The sequence below is a fragment of the Triticum urartu genome, chromosome 2A (assembly GCF_056163025.1).
Source record: "Triticum urartu cultivar PI428250 chromosome 2A, HENAU_Tu73, whole genome shotgun sequence".
Taxonomy (NCBI): domain Eukaryota; kingdom Viridiplantae; phylum Streptophyta; class Magnoliopsida; order Poales; family Poaceae; genus Triticum; species Triticum urartu.
In genome coordinates, this window is record NC_141874.1 from 373423581 (window position 1) to 373447570 (window position 23990).

A 23990-nucleotide genomic window follows, 5' to 3' on the forward strand; every position below is an offset into this window, starting at 1 on the left:
AATTAAAATAACCTATAAGTAGCTACATATGTTCTATTTATGATGCAAAATCTAATCGATTTCTTCTTTTTAGTAAGCATGACAGATTCATACAATATAGAAAACTCACATGCAGTGAAGCAATTTGGGTCGCTATCTCCAGTCCTAGATGCCAAGGAACAAAGAAATTAAAGATATAGGGAGCGGTATGCATGGATGACCAATGAAGAAAAACAAGAAAAAATATGAAAAAGTGGCGTCAAGCCTATCAGCAAAAGAAAACAAATAAAGATTCAACTCAACTGCAAAGGAAATACACACAAAGAAGGAAGAAATATGCAAATATGGAGGTAGCACAGAAGACAAGAATGTGAAAGAGAAAGGCAGAAATATGCAAATATGAAGCCAGAGCAAAAGAAAGCTAGAATAAGACAAATTGCAGCTAATCGTGAATTGAAGCGCAACACACCATGCAAAGAATCAATTGTGATGGAGAACCCATCATATGTTGAAACTGAAGAGGAACTTTGTACATCTATACGACGAGCACTTCATGGTTAGCATGCAAACAACAAAAGCATATATGCATGCATGGTCGAAGAAGTATATGCAATTTTTATTATCTTGGGTAATCATACTTATGTGTTTCTTCCTCATGTCTAGAAGAAGACTAGAAGATGCTTCATTTGGTTTTGTGTAACATTTAGATATGCGTGTATGCTAATTTTTTTCCCGTTGGAACGCATGGGCTTGTTTCCTAGTATACTATATAAACATTTATTGTAGAAGATATGTGAAACTCACGATATATTGATCGGGTGCATATGCACGTATATATAAGTACATAGGAGAGCCATGTCCTCAACTATACAAGGAAGGAGGAGGGCTTGTTGTACAAGAAATACACATGCAATATATACATCTCAACACCCCCCCCAAGCAGTCGAAGTGGCACCATGGTCAACGCAAAGACTAGACCGGAACTCCTCGAAGGACGCCGTAGGAAACACTTGGTCATGATGTCAGCAAATTGTTGGGAAGTAGGAACATGTAGCACAGATACATGGCCAAGAGCCACCTGCTCCCGAACAAAATGAATATCAATCTCAATGTGCTTGGTGCGTCAATGATGAACCGGGTTGGCGGAGAGGTAAACCGCGGAGACGTTGTCACAGTAGACAATTGTAGCTTTGTCAACAGGACACAAGAGCTCTTGAAGAAACTGACGAAGCCAGGAACACTCTGCAACAGCGTTAGCCACCGCGTGATACTCTGCTTCAGCACTAGAGTGAGAAACAATGGGCTAGCGCTTGGACGACCAGGAAATGAGAGATGGTCCAAGATAGACGCAATATCCGGAAGTGGAATGATGTGTATCAAGGCAGCCGACCCAGTCAGCATCAGAGTAGGCGGTCATGTCCAGAGAGGTCGAAGCCTGAAGTGACAACCCGAGATCCATAGTGCCTCAGATGAAGCAAAGAATGCACTTCACCGAGGTCCAGTGAGCATCACGAGGAGCATGCATATGAAGACACACCTTCTGCATGGCATATTGAAGCTCGGGGCGGGTGAGGGTGAGGTACTAGAGAGCACCAACAATCGACCGGTAGAACGGAGCATCAGAAGCAAGGGACCCATCTGTGGTAGAGAGCTTAGCCTTCGTGTCGACAGGCGTGGCGATGGGTTTGCAGTTAAGCATCCCAACACGGTCAAGAAGCTCATGAGCGTACTTCCGCTGATGAAGAAAGAAGCCACCTGCACGGTGAATGGCCTCGATCCCGATGAAATAGTGCAGAGGACCCATATCCTTAATGGAAAACTCAGCATGAAGGCGATCATTGAGCTGTCGAGCACACTGTCAAGATGATGTCATCGACATAGAGCAGCAGGTAGGTGGTAGCATCGCCCTGGTGAAAGAAAAACAACGAAGCATCAGAGCAAGTGGAGCGGAAGCCAAGCTGGTGTAGAAATGATGTGATGCACATGCACGAGGAGACTGCTTGAGCCCGTACAAGGACCGGGAGAGCGGGCACACATGATCCGGAGAACTATCGTCGACGAATCCGGTGGGAAGCTGACAATACACCTGTTCCTCAAGGTGGCTGATGTCTACTACACAACCTTCTTCTTGTAGACGTTGTTGGGCCTGCAAGTGCACAGGTTTGTAGGACAGTAGCAAATTTCCCTCAAGTGGATGACCTAAGGTTTATCAATCCGCGAGAGGCGTAGGAGGAAGATGGTCTCTCTCAAACAACCCTGCAACCAAATAACAAAAAGTCTCTTGTGTCCCCAACACACCCAATACAACGGTAAATTGTATAGGTGCACTAGTTCGGCGAAGAGATGGTGATACAAGTGCAATATGGATGGTAGATATGGGTTTTTGTAATCTAAAAATATAAAAACAGCAAGGTAGCGAGCGGTAAAAGTGAGCGTAAACGGTATTGCAATGATAGGAAACAAGGCCTAGGGTTCATACTTTCACTAGTGTAAGTTCTCTCAACAATAATAACATAGATAGGTCATATGGCAAGCCCTCAACATGCAACAAAGAGTCACTCCAAAGCCACTAATAGCGGAGAACAAATGTAGAGATTATGGTCGGGTACGAAACCACCACAAAGCTATTCTTTCGGATCAATCTATAAAAGAGTTCATACTAGAATAACACCTTAAGATACAAATCAACCAAAACCCTAATGTCACCTAGATACTCCATTGTCACCTCAAGTATCCGTGGGCATGATTATACGATATGCATCACACAATCTCAGATTTATCCAACCAACATAAAAGTACTTCAAAGAGTGCCCCAAAGTTTCTACCGGAGAATCAAGAACGTGTGCCAACCCCTATGCATAGGTTCCCAATGTCACGAAACCCGCAAGTTGATCACCAAGACATACATCAAGTGTTCTCATAAAGACTCAATCCGATAAGATAACTTCAAAGGGGAAACTCAATTCATCACAAGAGAGTAGAGGGGGAGAAACATCATAAGATCCAACTACAATAGCAAAGCTCGGGATACATCAAGATCGTGCCACAGAGGGAACACGAGAGAGAACACGAGAGAGAGAGATCAAACACATAGCTACTGGTACATACCCTCAGCCCCGAGGGTGAACTACTCCCTCCTCGTCATGGATAGCGCCGGGATGATGAAGATGGCCACCGGAGATGGATCCCCCCCTCCGGCAGGGTACCGGAAAGGGGTCCCGATTGGTTTTTCATGGCTCTGGAGTCTTGCGGCGGCGGAACTCCCGATCTAGGTTCTGTTCTGGAAGTTTTAGGGTACGTAGGTATATATGGGTGCAAGGGGTACGTCGGTGGACCTCCGGGGTGCTCACGAGGTAGGGGCGCGCGCCCAAGGGGGAGGGGCGCGCCCCCACCCTCGTGGGCAGCCCGGGAATCCCCTGACATGCACTCCAAGCCCAACAGATTGGTTTCCTTCCAAAATTAACTTCTCCAGTTGATTTCGTTCCGTTTTGACTCCGTCTGATATTCCTTTTCCTCGAAATACTGAAATAGGCATAAAACAGCAAATCTTGGCTAGGCCTCCGGTTAATAGGTTAGTCCCAAAAATAATATAAAAGTGGATAATAAAGCCCAATATTGCCTAAAACAGTAGATAATATAGCATGGAGCAATCAAAAATTATAGATACGTTGGAGACGTATCAGTGGCCATGGAGGAAGGCATTGGAGACGTCCATCTGGTGCGCCGGCCAGGAGCGGGACACCACGAGCTGAGGAACGGTACGAATCGTCCCAGGTTTAACAACCCGGGCAAAGGTATCTATGAAGTCGACACCGGCGCGCTGACGAAAACCCCACATGACCCAGTGCGCTTTGTAGCGGTCGAGGGTACCATCAGTATGAAGCTTGTGCTTGAAGACCAACTTCCTGGTAATGATGTTGGCATTGCAGGGACGTGGGACAAGCTTCCAAGTGTGATTACGCTGCAAAGCATCGAATTCCTCCTTCATAGCGGCGAACCACAAAGGGACGCGAAGAGTAGTGCGAGCGGAGGTCGGCAGGGGTGACAGAGGCACCGTTGAAGCTACATAGGTGTACTCAGCCAAGGAGTAGTAAAGGTTCGGTCCTTGAACGCCCATGCGGGCACGGGTGATGGGGCCAGCGGGCTGAGAAGCCACGACGTCAGCCCCAGAAGTGGCCGCCTCTCCAGGAGGTGCGGGGACCGAAGTAGACCCGATAGAGGCTGGTGTAGACACCGGCGAGGATGCCGGCAAGTCTGCCAGAGGCGCCGGTGAGGAGACCGGCGAGGCCATGGGCGCCAGCAAAGAGGCCGGCGGTGCCGGTGATGCCGGAGAGGCCAGTGAGGAAGCAACCAGTGGCGTCTAGATTGGAGCCGCATGGACCGGGGGTGCACCATGCCCCAGTAGAAGACCACGAGGGGAGCTATCGGTAAATTAAGGACCGAGCATTGGCGACGAAGCCACCTCCTATTCCTGTTGAAACAGAAAACGAAGTTCGTCGAAATAAACGTGCTGGGATGTGATGACACGGTGAGAGACCGGATCATAGCAAAGATAGCCCTTCGTGTTAGCCGGGTAACCAAGGAAGACACAAGGAAGAGGGCGAGGGGAAAGTTTATGAGGGAAGGTGGCGGCAATACTAGGGTAACAAAGACAATTGAAAATACGAAGACCATCGTAGGATGGAGGAGACCCAAAGAGAAGATGGTGCGGTGCAAAGTTCCAGCGAGTGTTGCAAGGACAAAGGTTTATGAGAAGGGTGGCGGTGGCGAGGGCATCGGATCAGAAGCAGTAAGGCATATAGGCATGAAAAAGGAGGGTGCAGACACAATCGTTGAGTGTGCGAAGGATGTGCTCAGCCCTACCTTTCAGCTGTGAAGTGTAAGGACATGTGAGGCAAAAAATAGTGCCGTGAGTGGAGAGAAGGGGGCGGATGGTAGTGTTGTCGAAATACTTCCCGCTTTTAGTTTGTAAAGATAGAATAGGACAACCAAATTGTGTAGAGATGTAAGAGTAAAAGGCGGTGAGAGTGGTGGCGACATCATATTTCTTATGCAACAGAAAAGTCCACACAAAGTGAGAATAGTCATCCAAAATTACAAGATAGTATGAAAAACCAGTATTACTAGGAATGGGAGAAGTCCAAACATCACTATAAATCAACTCAAAAGTTAACGATGCAAATGTGGATGAAGAACTAAAGGGTAGACGAACATATTTCCCTAGGCGGCATGCGTGACAAGAATGGGCATCCATTTTATTACATGTAAAAGAAAAATCCTTCATAATTTGGCGAAGTGCGGTGGAGCTAGGATGACCAAGGAAGGCATGCCAAAGGGCGACGCCGACAGAAAAAGTGATGGGTCCAGCATGGGAGGATGATGGTAGCTGGACGGAGTACATGTCGTCGGGGGTGTCACAACGGTGAAGAACCATCCGGGTGAGGGCTTCCTTTACAGAAAAACCAACCTCGTCGAATTCCAAAGTTACAGAGTTATCACAAGAAAGCTTATGAACACAAACTAAGTTCTGAATAAGTTCAGGAGACACAAGAATGTTATTGTGATATAGTGGTCGAGAATTGGAAGGAAAATTAGTGGAGCCAATATGAGTGATAGGGAGACCAGCACCATTACCGACAATGATACGAGAAGAAGTGTGGATAGGAGATGCATAGGAAAGATTACCCGGGTAAGCGGCCATGTGCGAAGAGGCACCGGTGTCCATGAACCAGTCTCCACCTCCGGAATAGGAGCCGGGCTGTGGCTGGTGTTGGAGTGCACTAAGCAAGGCTGGTCATAAGAGACCGACACGACTGGTGGGGCGAGATAGCCCTGGTAGTCTGGCAGCCCGGCGCTAGGGTTTATCCCACCATAGCCAACCGGAGCAGTAGGGTAGTAGGACGCTGGGGCTGCCGCCGGACCCAGCTGTGGCGCGACGAAGAAAGCCTGGTGGCCGGACGCCCTGGGCCCGGGGAGGCTGGGAGCGTGCGGACGGGGCACGGGCATGGTGTAGGCATGCACTACCCTAGTCCATGGGTTATGGCCTCCACTCCATGGAGGTGTTGGATGTTGTTGGCCGGTGCGCTGAGGGTGCCCCTGGGAGCCGGAGTTGGGGCGCTGCTGGCCGTTCCCACGACCACGGGCGTTGCAGCAGCTGCTGCTGCTGCGGCTGATGTGGCGGAGGCGCCGCGGGAGCCGGAGGCCGTGGCTAGTAGGGGACGCCGTAGGCGCCGGTCGGGGCAGTGGGCGCCGGAGGCCGAGGCGGCTAGAATGAAGCCGTGAAGGAGCTAGCGGGCACCGCCGCGGGAGCGGCAGGGCCGCCGCGGGAGTAGCCGATGACGAAGGCATTGTGGACGGCTTGGGAGTGAAGATGCTTCAGCCGTCATTCCTCGCGATGAAGATGCGCCACCGCCTTCTCGAAATTAGGGTTTGCCATGAGGGTGTGGTTGGAGGCGGCGTTGCCGAGGTCCTTGTTGAGGCTGGCGGTGAGGGTGGAGAGGAGCAGCTCGTCTCCAACTTTGAAGCCGATGTCATTGAGCTCGTCGGAGAGGGTCTTGAGGCGCATGTAGAAGTCGTTGACGGAGGAGTCGTTTTGGGGACAACCGAAGAACTCATGTCGTAGGAAGACGATCCATTGGAGCTTCTTGTCGGTGAAGAGCCTGACAATCTTGTTCCACACTATGCATGCACCATCCTTGTCGCAAACGACAATGTGGGAGATGTCTTTGGATACGGTGAGGAAGAGCCACCGGATGATGGTGGCATTGATCGCCAACCAATCGGCGTCGCGGTTCATGAAGAACAAGTTGGCGGTGCCATCGATGTGATCCTGCAGATTATACTCACGAAAGAGGAGATTGAAGTATGTCTTCCATGCATAAAAATTGGCCTCCTTGTGAGAGAGGATGACCAGGACATGACGCTTGATGGGCTCGTAGCGGATAAAGGCCGGATCAGGGGTCGAGGCGGTGGAACCAGAGGAGGCAAAGGGGTTGGAGGGGTTGGTGCCATGGGAGAGAACAGACTCAGACATGGTGATGGGGTGTTGTGGTGGTGGTAGCACGCCGAAGCTAGCGATTAGGGTTTAGGTCAGGTGGCGTGAGTAGCGGCTAAGGTTGATGGTGTGCGGCGTGAGGGAGGGGTGGGGGGTCGTGGGTAGCGCGAGGGAGGGGTGGGGAGGTTGCGACGACGGTAAGGGAGCCAGCGACGGGGGGTGCAGCGAGGGAAGGGAGCAAAGGCGGCACGGCTAGTGTTAGAGGGAGGATCGAAGGGAGGCTGATACCATGTAGAAGATATGTGCAACTCATGATATATTGACCGAGTGCATATGCACATATGTATAAGTACATAGGAGAGCCACGTCCTCATCTATACAAGGAGGAGGGCTTTTTGTACAAGAAATACACATGCAATATATACATATCAACATTTATCAAAACAAGTAGTGTCCAGGATAGAGTACTTATATTCAATTCGATTTGCTACCTTCTATTCGTTGTCCAATTAAGTTTCTAGATGTATATCTTTTGCGGTAGTTAAATTGATGACCAAAATTATCGTGTCAGACTTATATTCCAATCTGAAGGTTGTACTTGCATATCTAATATTCCTTGCGAGGATGCGCTACCTTTGAGAGGGAATTATTAAAAAAATGAGAAATTATGGTGGTAAAATTAAAGATGAGTTACTTTTTTAGAACTTATTATGCTTCATACATTTAAAAGTTCATGGCCACGGGAATATGCCACCTAAGGTGAGTGGTTTAGCCAAATATGTCTATGCTATTGCGAGCCAAGGAATAAGATTCACCATATGTCGTCTTTTACTCAAAAACGATCTCCACGCTCTCAAACTTCCGCAATTTCTTTTATATTTTATGTGTTTTGTGTGTGTAAGTTTGCTACTTCTGGAGCTTGCATTGATTTTTTCCCTTGAAGAGGAAAGGGTGATGCAGCAAAGTAGATATAAGTATTTCCCTCAGTCAAGAACCAAGGTATCAATCCAGTAGGAGGCACAAGCAAGTCTCCAATCTATGCACCTTCACAAACTAACAAACTCTTGCACTTAACGCGAAAAAGGGATTGTTAATCCCTTCACGGTCATCAACAAGAGTGAGATCTAAAAGAGGTAGGTATAAAAGATAAATAAAAGAGCAAACTAAAGTAAATCTAAATAAATTGCAGTAAGATATTTTGGGTTTTTTGGTTTATAGATCGGAAAATATATGAGGGAAAATAGATCCAGGGGCCATAGGTTCCTGAAAGAAAACATACGGTGGGTGAACAAATTACCGTCGAGCAACTGATAGAATAACACAAACTTATGACGATATCCAAGACAATGATCATGAATATAGGCATCATCTCCGTGTCAAGTAGACTGAAACAATTCTACATCTACTACTATTACTTCACACATCAACTGTTGGAAATATGCCCTAGTGGCAAAAATAAATTAGTTATTATCATATTTCCTTGTTCATGATAATCGTTTATTATCCATGCTAGAATTGTATTGATAGGAAACTTAGATACATGTGTGGATACATAGACAACACCATGTCCCTAGTAAGCCTCTAGTTGACTAGCTCGTTGATCAATAGATGGTTACGGTTTCCTGACCATGGACATTGGATGTCATTGATAACGGGATCACATCATTAGGAGAATGATGTGATGGACAAGACCCAATCCTAAGCCTAGCACAAAGATCGTGTAGTTCGTATGCTAAAGCTTTTCTAATGTCAAGTATCATTTCCTTAGACCATGAGATTGTGCAACTCCCGGATACCGTAGGAATGCTTTGGGTGTGTCAAACGTCACAACGTAACTGTGTGGCTATAAAGGTACACTACGGGTATCTCCGAAAGTGTCTGTTGGGTTGGCACGAATCGAGACTGGGATTTGTCACTCCGTGTGACGGAGAGGTATCTCTGGGCCCACTCGGTAGGACATCATCATATGCGCAATGTGACCAAGGAGTTGATCACGGGATGATGTGTTATAGAACGAGTAAATAGACTTGCCGGTAACGAGATTGAACAAGGTATCGGATACCGACGATCGAATCTCGGGCAAGTACAATACCGCTAGACAAAAGGAATTGAATACGGGATTGATTGAATCCTCGACATCGTGGTTCATCCGATGAGATCATCGTGGAACATGTGGGAGCCAACATGGGTATCCAGATCCCGCTGTTGGTTATTGGCCAGAGAGGTGTCTCGGTCATGTCTGCATGGTTCCCGAACCCGTAGGGTCTACGCACTTAAGGTTTGATGACGCTAGGGTTATAGGGAATAGATATACGTGGTTACCGAATGTTGTTCAGAGTCCCGAATGAGATCCCGGACACCACGAGGAGTTCGGGAATGGTCCGGAGGTAAAGATTTATATATGGGAAGTCCTGTTTTGGTCACCGGAAAAGTTTCGGGTGCTATCGGTAACGTACCGGGACCACCGGGAGGGTCCCGGGGGTCCACCAGGTGGGGCTACCTGCCCCAGAGGGCTGCGTGGGCCAAGTGTGAGAGGGGACCAGCCCCAGGTGGGCTGGTGTGCCCCCCCACCAGGGCCCAAGGCGAAGAGAGAAGGGAAAAGGGGGAAACCCTAGGCTCAGATGGGCCTAAGGCCCACCTAGTGGTGCGCCCCCCTCTCTCCCCCCTTGGCCGCCCCCCTAGATGGGATCTAGGGCTGGCCGCCACCCCTGGGGGGTGGAAACCTAGGTGGGGGCGCAGCCCCTCCCTTTCCCCTATATATAGTGGGGTTTCGGGCTGCCATACACACGAGAACATCTCCTTCTTGGCACAGCCCTACCCCTCTCCCTCCTCGTCACTTGCGGTGCTTGGCGAAGCCCTGCTGGAGTACCACGCTCCTCCACCACCACCACGCCGTAGTGCTGCTGCTGGACGGAGTCTTCCCCAACCTCTCCCTCTCTCCTTGCTGGATCAAGGCATGGGAGACGTCACCGGGCTGCATGTGTGTTGAACGCGGAGGTGTCGTCCGTTCGGCACTAGGATCATCGGTGATTTGGATCACGGCGAGTACGACTCCATCAACCCCGTTCACTTGAACGCTTCCGCTTAGCGATCTACAAGGGTATGTAGATGCACTCTCCTTCCCCTCGTTGCTAGATTACTCCATAGATTGATCTTGGTGATGCGTAGAAAATTTTGAATTTCTGCTACGTTCCCCAACAGTGGCATCATGAGCTAGGTTTATGCGTAGTTTCTTTGCACGAGTAGAACACAAGTTGTTGTGGGTGTTGATTTTGTCCAATATGCTTACCGTTACTAGTCCAATCTTGTTTTCGACGGTATTGTGGGATGAAGCGGCCCGGACCGACCTTACATGTACACTTACGTGAGACAGGTTCCACCGACTGACATGCACTTGTTGCATAAGGTGGCTAGCGGGTGCCAGTCTCGCCCACTTTAGTCGGATCGGATTCGATGAAAAGGGTCCTTATGAAGGGTAAATAGCAATTGACATATCACGTTGTGGTTTTTGCGTAGGTAAGAAACGTTCTTGCTTGAAACCCATAGCAGCCAGGTAAAACATGCAAACAACAATTAGAGGATGTCTAACTTGTTTTTGCAGGGTATGTTATGTGATGTGATATGGCCAAAAGAATGTGATGAATGATATGTGATGTATGAGATTGATCATGTTCTTGTAATAGAAATCACGACTTGCATGTCGATGAGTATGACAACCGGCAGGAGCCATAGGAGTTGTCTTAATTTATTGTATGACCTGCGTGTCAATGAACAACGCCATGTAATTACTTTACTTTAGTGCTAAACCGTTAGCCATAGTAGTAGAAGTAATAGTTGGCGAGACAACTTCATGGAGACACGATGATGGAGATCATGATGATGGAGATCATGGTGTCATGCCGGTGACGATGATGATCATGGAGCCCCGAAGATGGAGATCAAAAGGAGCAAAATGATATTGGCCATATCATGTCATTTTTTGATTGCATGTGATGTTTATCATGTTTTTGCATCTTATTTGCTTAGAACGACGGTAGTAAATAAGATGATCCCTCATTAAAATTTCAAGAAAGTGTTCCCCCTAACTGTGCACCGTTGCTAAAGTTCGTCGTTTCGAAGCACCACGTGATGATTGGGTGTGATAGATTCTAACGTTCACATACAACGGGTGTAAGATAGATTTACACACGCAAAACACTTAGGTTGACTTGACGAGCCTAGCATGTACAGACATGGCCTCGGAACACAAGAGACCAAAAGGTCGAGCATGAGTCGTATGGTAGATACGATCAACATGAAGATGTTCACCGATGATGACTAGTCCGTCTCACGTGATGATCGGACACGGCCTAGTTGACTCGTATCATGTAATCACTTACATGACTAGAGGGATGTCTATCTGAGTGGGAGTTCATAATATGAACTTAATTATCCTGAACATAGTCAAAATGTCTTCGCAAATTATGTCGTAGCTCGTGCTTCAGTTCTACTGTTTGGATATGTTCCTAGAGAAAATTTAGTTGAAAGTTGATAGTAGAAATTATGCAGACTAGGTCCGTAAACTGAGGATTGTCCTCATTGCTTCATAGAAGGCTTATGTCCTTAATGCACCGCTCAGTGTGCTGAACCTCGAACGTCATTTGTGGATGTTGCGAACATCTGACATACACGTTTTGATGACTACATGATAGTTCAGTGCGTAATGCTAAATGGTTTAGAATTGAGGCACCAAAGACGTTTTTGAAACATCGCAGAACATATGAGATGTTCCAAGGACTAAAATTGGGATTTCAGGCTAGTGCCCACGTCAAGAGGTATGAGACCTTTGACAAGTTTCTTAAGCCTGCACATTAAGGAGAAAAGCTCAATCATTGAGCATGTGCTCAGATTGTATGAGTACTACAATCGCTTGAATCGAGTGGGAGTTAATCTTCCAGATGAGATAGTGATGGTTCTCCAAAGTCACTGCCACCAAGCTACTAGAGCTTCGTGATGAACTATAACATATCAGGGATAGATATGATCCTTGAGCTATTTGCGACACCGCGAAAGTAGAAATCAAATAGGAGCATCAATTGTTGATGGTTAGTAAAACCACTAGTTTCAAGAAGGGCAAGAAAGGGATACTTCATGAAACGACAAATCAGTTGCTGCTTTAGTGAAGAAACCCAAAGTTGAACCCAAGCCCGAGACTAAGTGCTTCTGAAAGGAGGGGAACGGTCACTGAAGCAGAACCACCCTAGATACTTGGTAGATGAGAAGGCTGGCAAGGTTGAAAGAAGTATGTATTGGACATACATTATATTAAATGTGTACTTTACTAGTACTCCTAGTAGCAGCAGGGTATTAGATACCGGTTCGGTTGCTAAGTGTTGGTAAATCGAAATGAAAGGCTACGGAATAAACGGAGACTAGTCAAAGGTGAGACGATGATATGTGTTGGAAGTGTTTCCAAGGTTGATGTGATCAAGCATCGCACGCTCCGTTTACCATCGGGATTGGTGTTAAACCTAAATAATTGTTATTTGGTGTTTGCGTTGAGCATAGACATGATTGGATTATGGTTATTGCAATACGGTTATTCATTTAAGGAGAATAATGGTTACTCTGTTTATTTGAATAATACCTTCAATGGTCTTGCACCTAAAATGAATGGTTTATCGAATCCCGATCGTAGTGATACACATGTTCATGCCAAAAGATATAAGATAGTAATGATAGTACCACATACTTGTGGCACTGCAATTTTAGTCACAATGGTATAAAACACATGAAGAAGCTCCATGATGATGGATCTTTGGACTCACTTGATTTTGAATCACTTGAGACATGCAAATCATACCACATAGACAAGATGACTGAAAGGCCTCATTTTCAGTAAGATGGAACTAGAAAGCAACTTGTTGGAAGTCATACATTTTGATATGTGCAGTCCAATGACTGCTGAGGCGTGTAGTGGATATCGTTAAGTTCTTACTTCACAGATGATTTGAGTAGATGTTGAGTATATTTACCTGATGAATCACGAGTCTGAATTATTGAAAGGTTCAAGTAATTTCAGGGTGAAGTTGAAAGATCCTCGTGACAAGAGGATAAAATATCTATGATATGATCATAGAGATGAATATCTGAATTACGAGTTTGGCACAGAATTAAGACATTGTGGAAATTGTTTCACAACTAATACAGCCTGGAACACCATAGTGTGATGGTGTGTCCGAACATCATAACTGCACCCTATTGGATATGATGCATACCATGATGTCTCTTATCAAATTACCATGATAGTTTATGGGTTAGGCATTAGAGACAACCACATTCACTTTAAATAGGGCACCACATAATTCCGATGAGATGACACCGTATGAACTATGGTTTAGAGAAACCTAAGCTGTCATTTGTTAAAAGGTTTGGGGCTGCGACGCTTATGTGAAAAGGTTTCAGGCTGATAAGCTCGAACCCAAAGCGGATAAATGCATCTTCATAGGACACCCAAAACAGTTGGGTATACCTCCTGTCTCAGATTCGAAAGCAATAAAGGATTGTTTCTAGAATCGGGTCCTTTCTCAAGGAAAAGTTTCTCTCGAAAGTATCTAGTGGGAGGATGGTGGAGACTTGATGAGGTTATTGAACCGTCACTTCAACTAGTGTGTAGCAAGGCACAGGGAGTTGTTCCTGTGGCACCTACACCAATTGAAGTGGAAGCTTATGATAGTGATCATGAAACTTCAGATCAAGTCACTATCAAACCTCGTAGGATGACAAGGATGCGTACTACTTCAGAGTGGTACGTAATCCTGTCTTGGAACTCATGTTGCTAGACAACAATGAACCTACGAGCTATAGAGAAGCAATGGTGGGCCTGGATTCCAAAATGGCTCGAGGCCATAAAATCCGAGAGAGGATCCATATATGAAAACAAAGTGTAGACTTTGGAAGAACTACTTGATGGTCGTAAGGCTGTTAGGTACATATGGATTTTAAAAGGAAGACAGACAATGATGGTAAGTATCACCATTAAGAAAGCTCGACTTGTCGTTAAGATGTTTTTCGACAAGTTCAAGGAGTTGACTATGATGAGACTTTCTCACTCGTAACGATGCTAAGAGTCTGTTGGAATTATATTAGCGATTACTGCATTATTTATGAAATCTTGCAGATAGGATGTCAAAAACCAATGTTTCCTCGACGATTTTCTTGAGGAAAGGTTGTATGTGATACAAATGGAAGGTTTTGTCAATCCTGAAAGATGCTAACAAGTATGCAAAGCTCCAGCAATCCTTCTAAGGACTGGTGTAAGCATCTCGGAGTTGGAATGTATGCTTTGATGAGATGATCAAAGATTTTGGGTTTATACAAAGTTTATGAGAAACTTGTATTTCCAAAGAAGTGAGTGGGAGCACTATAGAATTTCTGATGAGCATATGTTGTTGACAAATTGTTGATCAGAAATGATGTAGAATTTCTGGAAAGCATATAGGGTTATTTGGAAAGTGTTTTTCCATGGAAAACCTGGATTAAGCTACTTGAACATTGAGCATCAAGATCTATAAGGATAGATCAAAACGCTTAATGGTACTTTCAAATGAGCACATACCTTGACATGATCTTGAAGGTGTTCAAGATGGATCAGTCAAAGAAGGAGTTCTTGCCTGAGTTGTGAGGTATGAAGTTAAGACTTAAAGCTCCACCACAGCAGAAGAAAGAGGAAGGACGAAGGTCGTCCCCTATGCTTTTGTCATAGGCTCTATACGGTATGCCATGCTGAGTACCGCACCTGATGTGTGCCTTGCCACATGTCTGGCAAGAGGGTACAAAGATGATATAGGGGTAGATCACCAGATAGCGGTCAAAATTATCCTTAGAGGAATAAGGATATGTTTCTCGGTTATGGAGGTGATAAAGAGTTCGACGTAAAGAGTTACGTCGATGCAAGCTTAACACCTATCCGGATAGCTCTGAGTAGAGATGCCGGATACGTATAATGGAGCAACAATTTAGAATAGCTCCAAGTAGAACAGTTATTTGAAATGGCTCCAAATATAGCGTGGTAGCTGCATCTACAAGATGACATAGAGATTTGCGAAGTACATACGGGTCTGAATGTTGCAGACCCGTTGACTAAAACCTCTCTCACAAGCATAACATGATCAAACCCAGAACTCTTTGGGTGTTAGTCACATGGGGATGTGACCTTGGGTGTTAATCAAATAGCAATGTGAACTGGATTATTGACTCTAGTGCAAGTGGGAGACTGTTGGAAATATGCCCTAGAGGCAATAATAAATTAGTTATTATCATATTTCCTTGTTCATGATAATCGTTTATTATCCATGCTAGAATTGTATTGATAGGAAACTCAGATACATGTGTGGATACATAGACAACACCATGTCCCTAGTAAGCCTCTAGTTGACTAGCTCATTGATCAATAGATGGTTACGATTTCCTAACCATGGACATTGGATGTCATTGATAACGGGATCACATCATTAGGAGAATGATGTGATGGACAAGACCCAATCCTAAGCCTAGCACAAAGATCGTGTAGTTCGTATGCTAAAGCTTTTCTAATGTCAAGTATCATTTCCTTAGACCATGAGATTGTGCAACTCCCGGATACCGTAGGAATGCTTTGGGTGTGTCAAACGTCACAACGTAACTGGGTGGCTATAAAGGTACACTACGGGTATCTCCGAAAGTGTCTGTTGGGTTGGCACGAATCGAGACTGGGATTTGTCACTCCGTGTGACGGAGAGGTATCTCTGGGCCCACTCGGTAGGACATCATCATATGCGCAATGTGACCAAGGAGTTGATCACGGGATGATGTGTTATAGAACGAGTAAAGAGACTTGCCGGTAACGAGATTGAACAAGGTATCGGATACCGACGATCGAATCTCGGGCAAGTACAATACCGCTAGATAAAGGGAATTGAATACGGGATTGATTGAATCCTCGACATCGTGGTTCATCCGATGAGATCATCGTGGAACATGTGGGAGCCAACATGGGTATCCAGATCCCGCTGTTGGTTATTGGCCGGAGAGGTGTCTCGGTCATGTCTGCATGGTTCCCGAACCCGTAGGGTCTACACACTTAAGGTTCGATGACGCTATGGTTATAGGGAATAGATATACGTGGTTACCGAATGTTGTTCGGAGTCCCGGATGAGATCCCGGACATCACGAGGAGTTACGGAATGGTTCGGAGGTAAATATTTATATATGGGAAGTCCTGTTTTGGTCACCGAAAAAGTTTCGGGTGCTATCGGTAACGTACCGGGACCACCGGGAGGGTCCCAGGGGTCCACCGGGTGGGGCTACCTGCCCCAGAGGGCTGCATGGGCCAAGTGTGAGAGGGGACCAGCCCCAGGTGGGCTGGTGCGCCCCCCACTAGGGCCCAAGGTGAAGAGAGAAGGGAAAAGGGGGAAACCCTAGGCTCAGATGGGCCTAAGGCCCACCTAGTGGTGCGCCCCCTCTCTCCCCCCTTGGCCGCCCCCCTAGATGGGATCTAGGGCTGGTCGCCACCCCTGGGGCGTGGAAACCTAGGTGGGGACGCAGCCCCTCCCTTTCCCCTATATATAGTGGGGTTTTGGGCTGCCATACACACGAGAACATCTCCTTCTTAGCGCAGCCCTACCCCTCTCCCTCCTCGTCTCTTGCGGTCCTTGGCGAAGCCCTGCTGGAGTACCACGCTCCTCCACCACCACGCCATAGTGCTGCTGCTGGACGGAGTATTCCCCAACCTCTCCCCCTCTCCTTGCTGGATCAAGGCATGGGAGACGTCACCGGGCTGCATGTGTGTTGAACGCGGAGGTGCCGTCCGTTCGGCACTAGGATCATCGGTGATTTGGATCACGGCGAGTACGACTCCATCAACCCCGTTCACTTGAACGCTTCCGCTTAGCGATCTACAAGGGTATGTAGATGCACTCTCCTTCCCCTCATTGCTAGATTACTCCATAGATTGATCTTGGTGATGCGTAGAAAATTTTGAATTTCTGCTACGTTCCCCAACATCAACCGCTAACCAGCATGCATCTAGAGTATTAAGTTCATAAGAACGGAGTAACGCCTTAAGTAAGATGACATGATGTAGAGGAATAAACTCAAGCAATATGATAAAAACTCCATCTTTTTACCCTTGATGGCAACAATATAATACGTGACTCGCTACTCCTACTATGTCACTGGGTGAGGACACCGCAAGATTGAAACCAAAACTAAGCACCTCTCCCATTGCAAGAAAAACCAATCTCGTTGGCCAAACCAAACTAATAATTTGAAGAGAAATACAAATATATTGATCATGCATAAAAGATTTCAAAAAACACTCAAAATAATATTCATAGATAATCTGATCATAAATCTACAATTCACCGGATCTCGACAAACACGCCGCAAAAGAATATTACATCTGATAGAACTCCAAGAACACCAAGGAGAACATGGAATTGAAGATCATAGAGAGAGAATAAGCCATCTAGCTACTAGCTATGGACCCTTAGGTCCGTGGTAAACTACTCACGGTTCATCGGAAGGGCAGCAAGATTGATGTAGATTCCCTCCATGATCGAATCCCCCTCTGGCAGGGTGCCGGAAAGGGCCCCAAGATGGGATCTCACGGGAACAGAGGCTTGCGTCGGCGGAAAAGTATTTTGGTGGATGCCTTTGATGGTTTGGGAATATTTGGGAATTTATTGTGCAAGAATTAGGGTTAGAGGACACTCGAGGGGCCCATAAGCCCTCAGGGGGGCGCGCCTAGGAGGCTTGTGGCCTCCTCAGGACTCCTCTAGCCCCCTCTTCAAGTCTTCTGGGTGTCTTCTAGTCCAAGAAAAAGCATCAAAAAAGTTTTATTCCATTTGGACTCCATTTGATATTCCTTTTCTGTAAAACTCAAAAAACAAGGAAAACACAGAAACTGGCACTGGGCTCTAGGTTAATAAGTCAGTCCCAAAATTATATAAAATAGCATATTAATGCATATAAAACATCCAAAACAGATAATATAATATCATGGAACAATCAAAAATTATAGATACGTTGGAGGCATATTATGCATCCCCAAGCTTTATTCCTGCTCATCCTCGAGTAGGTAAATGGTAAAAACAGAATTTTTTATGTGGAATGCTACCTACATATTTATCCATGTAATCTTCTTTATTGTGGCATGAATATTCAGATCCATAAGATTCAAAACAAAAGTTTAATATTGACGTAAAAACAATAATACTTCATGCATACTAATAAAGCAATCATGTCTTCTCAAAATAACATGGCCAAAGAAAGTTATCCCTAAATCATATAGTCTGGGTATGCTGCATCTTCATCATGCACAACCCCGGTATTAGTCAAGCAATTGTTTCATACTTTAGTATTCTCAAACGTTTTCAACTTTCACGCAATACATGAGCATGAGCCGTGGATATAGCACTATAGGTGGAATAGAATATGGTGGTTGTCGAGAAGACAAAAAGAAGGAGAAATTCTCACATCAACTAGGCATATTAACGGGCTATGGAGATGCCCATCAATAGATATCAATGTGAGTGAGTAGGGATTACCATGCAATGGATGCACTAGAGCTATAAGTGTATGAAAGCTCAAAAAGAAACTAAGTGGGTGTGCATCCAACTCGCTTGATCACGGAGACCTAGGGCAATTTGAGGAAGCCCATCATTGGAATATACAAGCCAAGTTCTATAACGAGAAATTCCAACTAGTATATGATAGTGACAAAATAGGAGACTCTCTATCTTGAAGAACATGGTGCTACTTTAAAGCACACGTGTGAAAAAAAAGGATAGTAACATTGTCCCTTCTCTCTTTTCTCTCATTTTTTTGTTTGGTCTTCTTTGGCCTCTTTTATTTTTTTATAAAGTCCGGAGACTCATCCCAACTTGTGAGGGAATCATAGCTTCCATCATCCTTTCCTCACATGGGACAATGCTCTAATTGTTGGGGAACGCAATATTTCAAAAAAATTCCTACGATCACGCAAGATCTATCTAGGAGATGCATAGCAACGAGCGGGAGGAGTGTGTTAACGTACCCCCGTAGACCGAAAGTGGAAGCGTTTAGTAACACGGTTGATGTAGTCGAATGTCTTCGCGATCTAACAGATCCAAGCACCGAACGTACGACACATCCGCGTTCATCACACATTCAGCTCGATGATGTCCCTCGATCTCTTGATCCAATTGAGGACTAGGGAGAGTTTCGTCAGCACGACGGCATGGCGATAGTGATGATGAAGTTACCAGCGCAGGGCTTCGCCTAAGCACTACGACGATATGATCGAGGTGTGTAACTATGGAGGGGGCACCACACACGGTTAAGAGAAGACTTGTTGTCCCTTTGGGGTGCCCCCTCCCACGTATATAAAGGGGGGAGGAGAGGTGGCCGGCCCAAGGGGGCGCGCCATAGGGGAGTCCTACTTGGACTCCTGGTCCAAGTAGGATTCGACCCCCCCCCCTTTAATATTCCCACTAGGAGAAGGGGGGAAGGAGGAGGAGGAGGAGAGAAGGAAAGGGGACCCCCCCAACCCTAGTCCAATTTGGTTTGGGCTTGGGGGGCGCGCGCCTCCACCTGGCTGCCGCCTCCTCTCTCCACTAGGGCCCATGAAGGCCCATTAACTCCCCGGGGGGTTCCCGGTAACCCCCAATACTCTAGAAAATGTCTGAACCTTTCCAAAACCATTCCGGTGTCCAAACATAACCTTCCAATATATCAATCTTTACATCTCGACCATTTTGAGACTCCTCGTCATGTCCATGATCTCATCTGGGACTACGAACAAACTTAGGTCCTCAAATCAGATAACTCATAATACAAACCGTGATCAAACGTTAAGCATGCAGACCCTACGGGTTCGAGAACTATGTAGACATGACCGAGACACATCTTTGGTCAATAACCAATAGCGGAACCTGGATGCTCATATTGGCTCCTACATATTCTACGAAGATCTTTATCGGTCAAACTACATAACAACATACGTTGTTCCCTTTTTCATCGGTGCCCGAGATTCAATCGTCGGTATCATCATACCTAGTTCAATCTTGTCACCGGCAACTCTCTTTACTCATTCCGTAATGCATCATCCCATAACTAACTCATTAGTCACATTGCTTGCAAGGCTCATAGTGATGTGCATTACCGAGAGGGCCCAGAGATACCTCTCCGATACATGAAGTGACAAATCCTAATCTCGATCTATGCCAACTCAACAAACACCATCTGAGACACATATAGAGCATCTTTATAATCACCCAGTTACGTTGTGACGTTTTATAGCACACAAGGTGTTCCTCCAGTATTCGGGAGTTGCATAATCTCATAGTCAGAGGAACATGTATAAGTCATGAAGAAAGCAATAGCAATAAAACTAAACGATCATTATGCTAAGATAACAGATGGGTCTTGTCCTGTTGCGGAACGCAGTAATTTCAAAAAAAAACCTATGCACACGCAAGATCATGGTGATGCATAGCAGCAAGAGGGGAGAGTATTGTCTACGTACCCTCGTAGACCGTAAGTGGAAGCGTTATGACAATGCGGTTGATGTAGTCGTACGTCTTCACGATCGACCGATCCTAGTACCGAAAGTACGGCACCTCCACGATCTGCACAAGTTCGGCTCAGTGACGTCCCACGAACTCACGATCCAGCAGAGTGTTGAGGGAGAGCTTCGTCAGCACGACGGCGTGATGATGGTGATGATGATGCTACCGGAACAGGGCTTCGCCTAAGCACCGCTACGATATGACTGAGGTGGATTATGGTGGAGGGGGGCACCGCACACGGATAAGAGATCAATGATCAACTTGTGTGTCTATGGGGTGCCCCCTGGCCACGTATATAAAGGATGGAGGGAGGAGGAGGCCGGCCGTCATAGGGCGCGCCCAAAGTGTGGAGTCCTACAAGGATGCCCTAGTCCTAGTAGGATTCAACCTCCTACATGGAATAGGAAAAAGGGAAGGGAGAAGGAGAAGGAAGGAAGGCCCCCCCTTTCCCTAGTCCAATTCGGACCAGTCCATGGGGAAGGGGCGCAGCCACCCTTGAGGCCTTTCTCTCCTTTTCCGTATGGCCCATTAAGGCCCAATATGAATTCCCGTAACTCTCCGGTACTTCGAAAAATACCTGAATCACTCGGAACCTTTCCGATGTATGAATATAGCCGTCCAATATATCAATCTTTACGTATCAACCATTTCTAGACTCCTCGTCATGTCCCCGATCTCATCCGGGACTCCGAACAAACTTCGGTCATCAAATTACATAACTCATAATACAAATCATCACAGAACGTTAAGCGTGCGGACCCTATGGGTTCGAGAACTATGTAGACATGACCGAGACACATCTCCGGTTAATAACCAATAGCGAAACCTGGATGCTCATATTGGCTCCTACATATTCTACGAAGATCTTTATCGGTCTAACCGCATAACAACATATGGTGTTCCCTTTGTCATCGGTATGTTACTTGCCCGAGATTCGATCATCGGTATCTCAATATCTAGTTCAATCTCATTACCGGCAAGTCTCTTTACTCGTTGCATAATGCAACATCCCACAACTAACTCATTAGTCACATTGCTCCCAGGCTTATAGTGATGTGCATTACCGAGAGGGCCCAGAGATACCTCTCTGACAATTGGAGTGACAAATCCTAATCTCGATATATGCCAACTCAACAAACACCACCGGAGACACCCGTAGAGCACCTTTATAATCACCCAGTTACATTGTGATTTAACACCACTCGTTGGCATATTTTCTTCAGTCTCCCACTTGCACTAGGGTCAATAATCTAGTTCACATAGTCATGTGATTTGACACCAATAGTTCACATCTTTATGTGATTAGTTCACATCTCCATGTGACTAACACCCAAAGGGTTTACTAGAGTCAATCGCTATGTGATTAACACCCAAAGAGTGATCATGTTTTGCTTGTGAGATAAATTTAGTCAATGGGTCTGCCACATTCAGAGCTGTATGTATTTTGCCAATTTTCTATGTCTACAATGCTTTGCATGGAGCTACTCTAGCTAATTGCTCCCACTTTCGATATGTATCTAGATGGAGACTTAGAGTCATCCAGATCAGTGTGAAAGCTTGCATCGACGTAGCTCTTTATGACGAACTCTTTGTCACCTGCATAACGAGAAACATTTCCTTATTCCACTAAGGATATTTTGGACCGCTGTCTAGTGATCCACTCTTGGATCACTATTGTACCCTCTTGCCAAACTTATGGGGAGGTACACAATAGGTCTGGTACACAACATAGTATACTTTATAGAACCTATGACTGAGGCATAGGGAATGACTTTTCATTCTCTTTCTATTTTCTGTTGTGGTCGGGTTTTGAGTCTTTACTCAACTTCACACCTTGCAACACAGGAAAGAACTCATTCTTTCACTTTTTCATTTTGAACTACTTCAAAATCTTGTCAATGTATGCACTCATTGAAAATATATCAAGCGTCTTGATCTATCTCTATAGATCTTGATGCTCAATATGTAAGTAGCTTCATCGAGGTCTTTCTTTAAAAAACTCTTTTCAAACACTCCTTTATGCTTTCCAGAAAATTCTACATTATTTACGATCATCAATATGTCATTCACATATACTTATCAGAAATGCTGTAGTGCTCCCACTCACTTTCTTGTAAATACATACTTCACCGCAAGTCTGTATAAAACCATATGCTTTGATCACTTTATCAAAGTATATATTCCAACTCCGAGATGCTTGCACCAGTCCATAGATGGATCGCTGGAGCTTGCACACTTTGTTAGCACCTTTAGGATTGACATAACCTTCTTATTGCATCATATACAACTCTTCTTTAAGAAATCCATTAAGGAATGCAGTTTTGACATCCATTTGCCAGATTTCATAAAATGTGGCAATTGCTAACATGATTCGGACAGACTTAAGCATCGCTACGAGTGCGAAAATCTCATTGTAGTCAACATCTCGAACTTGTCGAAAACCTTCTGCGACAATTCGAGCTTTGTAGATAGTAACACTACTATCAGTGTCCGTCTTCCTCTTGAAAATCCATTTATTCTTAATGGCTCACCGATCAACGGGCAAGTCAATCAAAGTCCATACTTTGTTCTAATACATGGATCTCATCTCAGATTTCATGGCTTCAAGCCATTTCGCGGAATCTGGTCTCATCATCGCTTCCTCATAGTTCCAAGGTTCATCATGGTCAAGTAACATGACCTCCAGAACAGGATTACCGTACCACTCTGGTGAGGAAAGTATTCTGATTGACCTATGAGGTTCGGTAGCAACTTGATCTAAAGTTTCATGATCATCATCATTAACTTCCTCACTAATTGGTGTAGGAATCACTAGAACTGATTTCTGTGATGAACTACTTTCCAATTCGGGAGAAGGTACAATTACCTCATCCAGTTTTACATTCCTCCCAATCACTTCTTTCGAGAGAGACCTCTTCTCTAGAAAGGATCCTTTCTTAGCAACGAATATCTTGCCTTCGGATCTGTGATAGAAGGTGTACCCAACAGTTTCCTTTGGGTATTCTATGAAGACGCATTTCTCCGACTTGGGTTCGAGCTTATCAGGTTGAAACTTTTTCACATAAGCATCATAGCCCCAAACTTTAAGAAACGATAGCTTAGGTTTCTTGCTAAACCAAAGTTCATATGGTGTCATCTCAACGGATTTAGATGGTGCCCTATTTAACGTGAATGAAGCTGTCTCTAATGCATAACCCCAAAACGATAGTGATTATGGCATTCGGAGACACCATTATGTTGTGGTGTTCCAGGTGGCGTGAGTTGCGAAACTATTCCGCATTGTTTCAAATGAAGACCAAACTCATAACTCAAATATTCTCCTCCACGATCAGATCGCGGAAACTTTATTTTCTTGTTACGATGATTTTCCACTTCACTTTGAAATTCTTTAAACTTTTCAAATGTTTTAGACTTATGTTTAATCAAGTATATATACCCATATCTGCTCA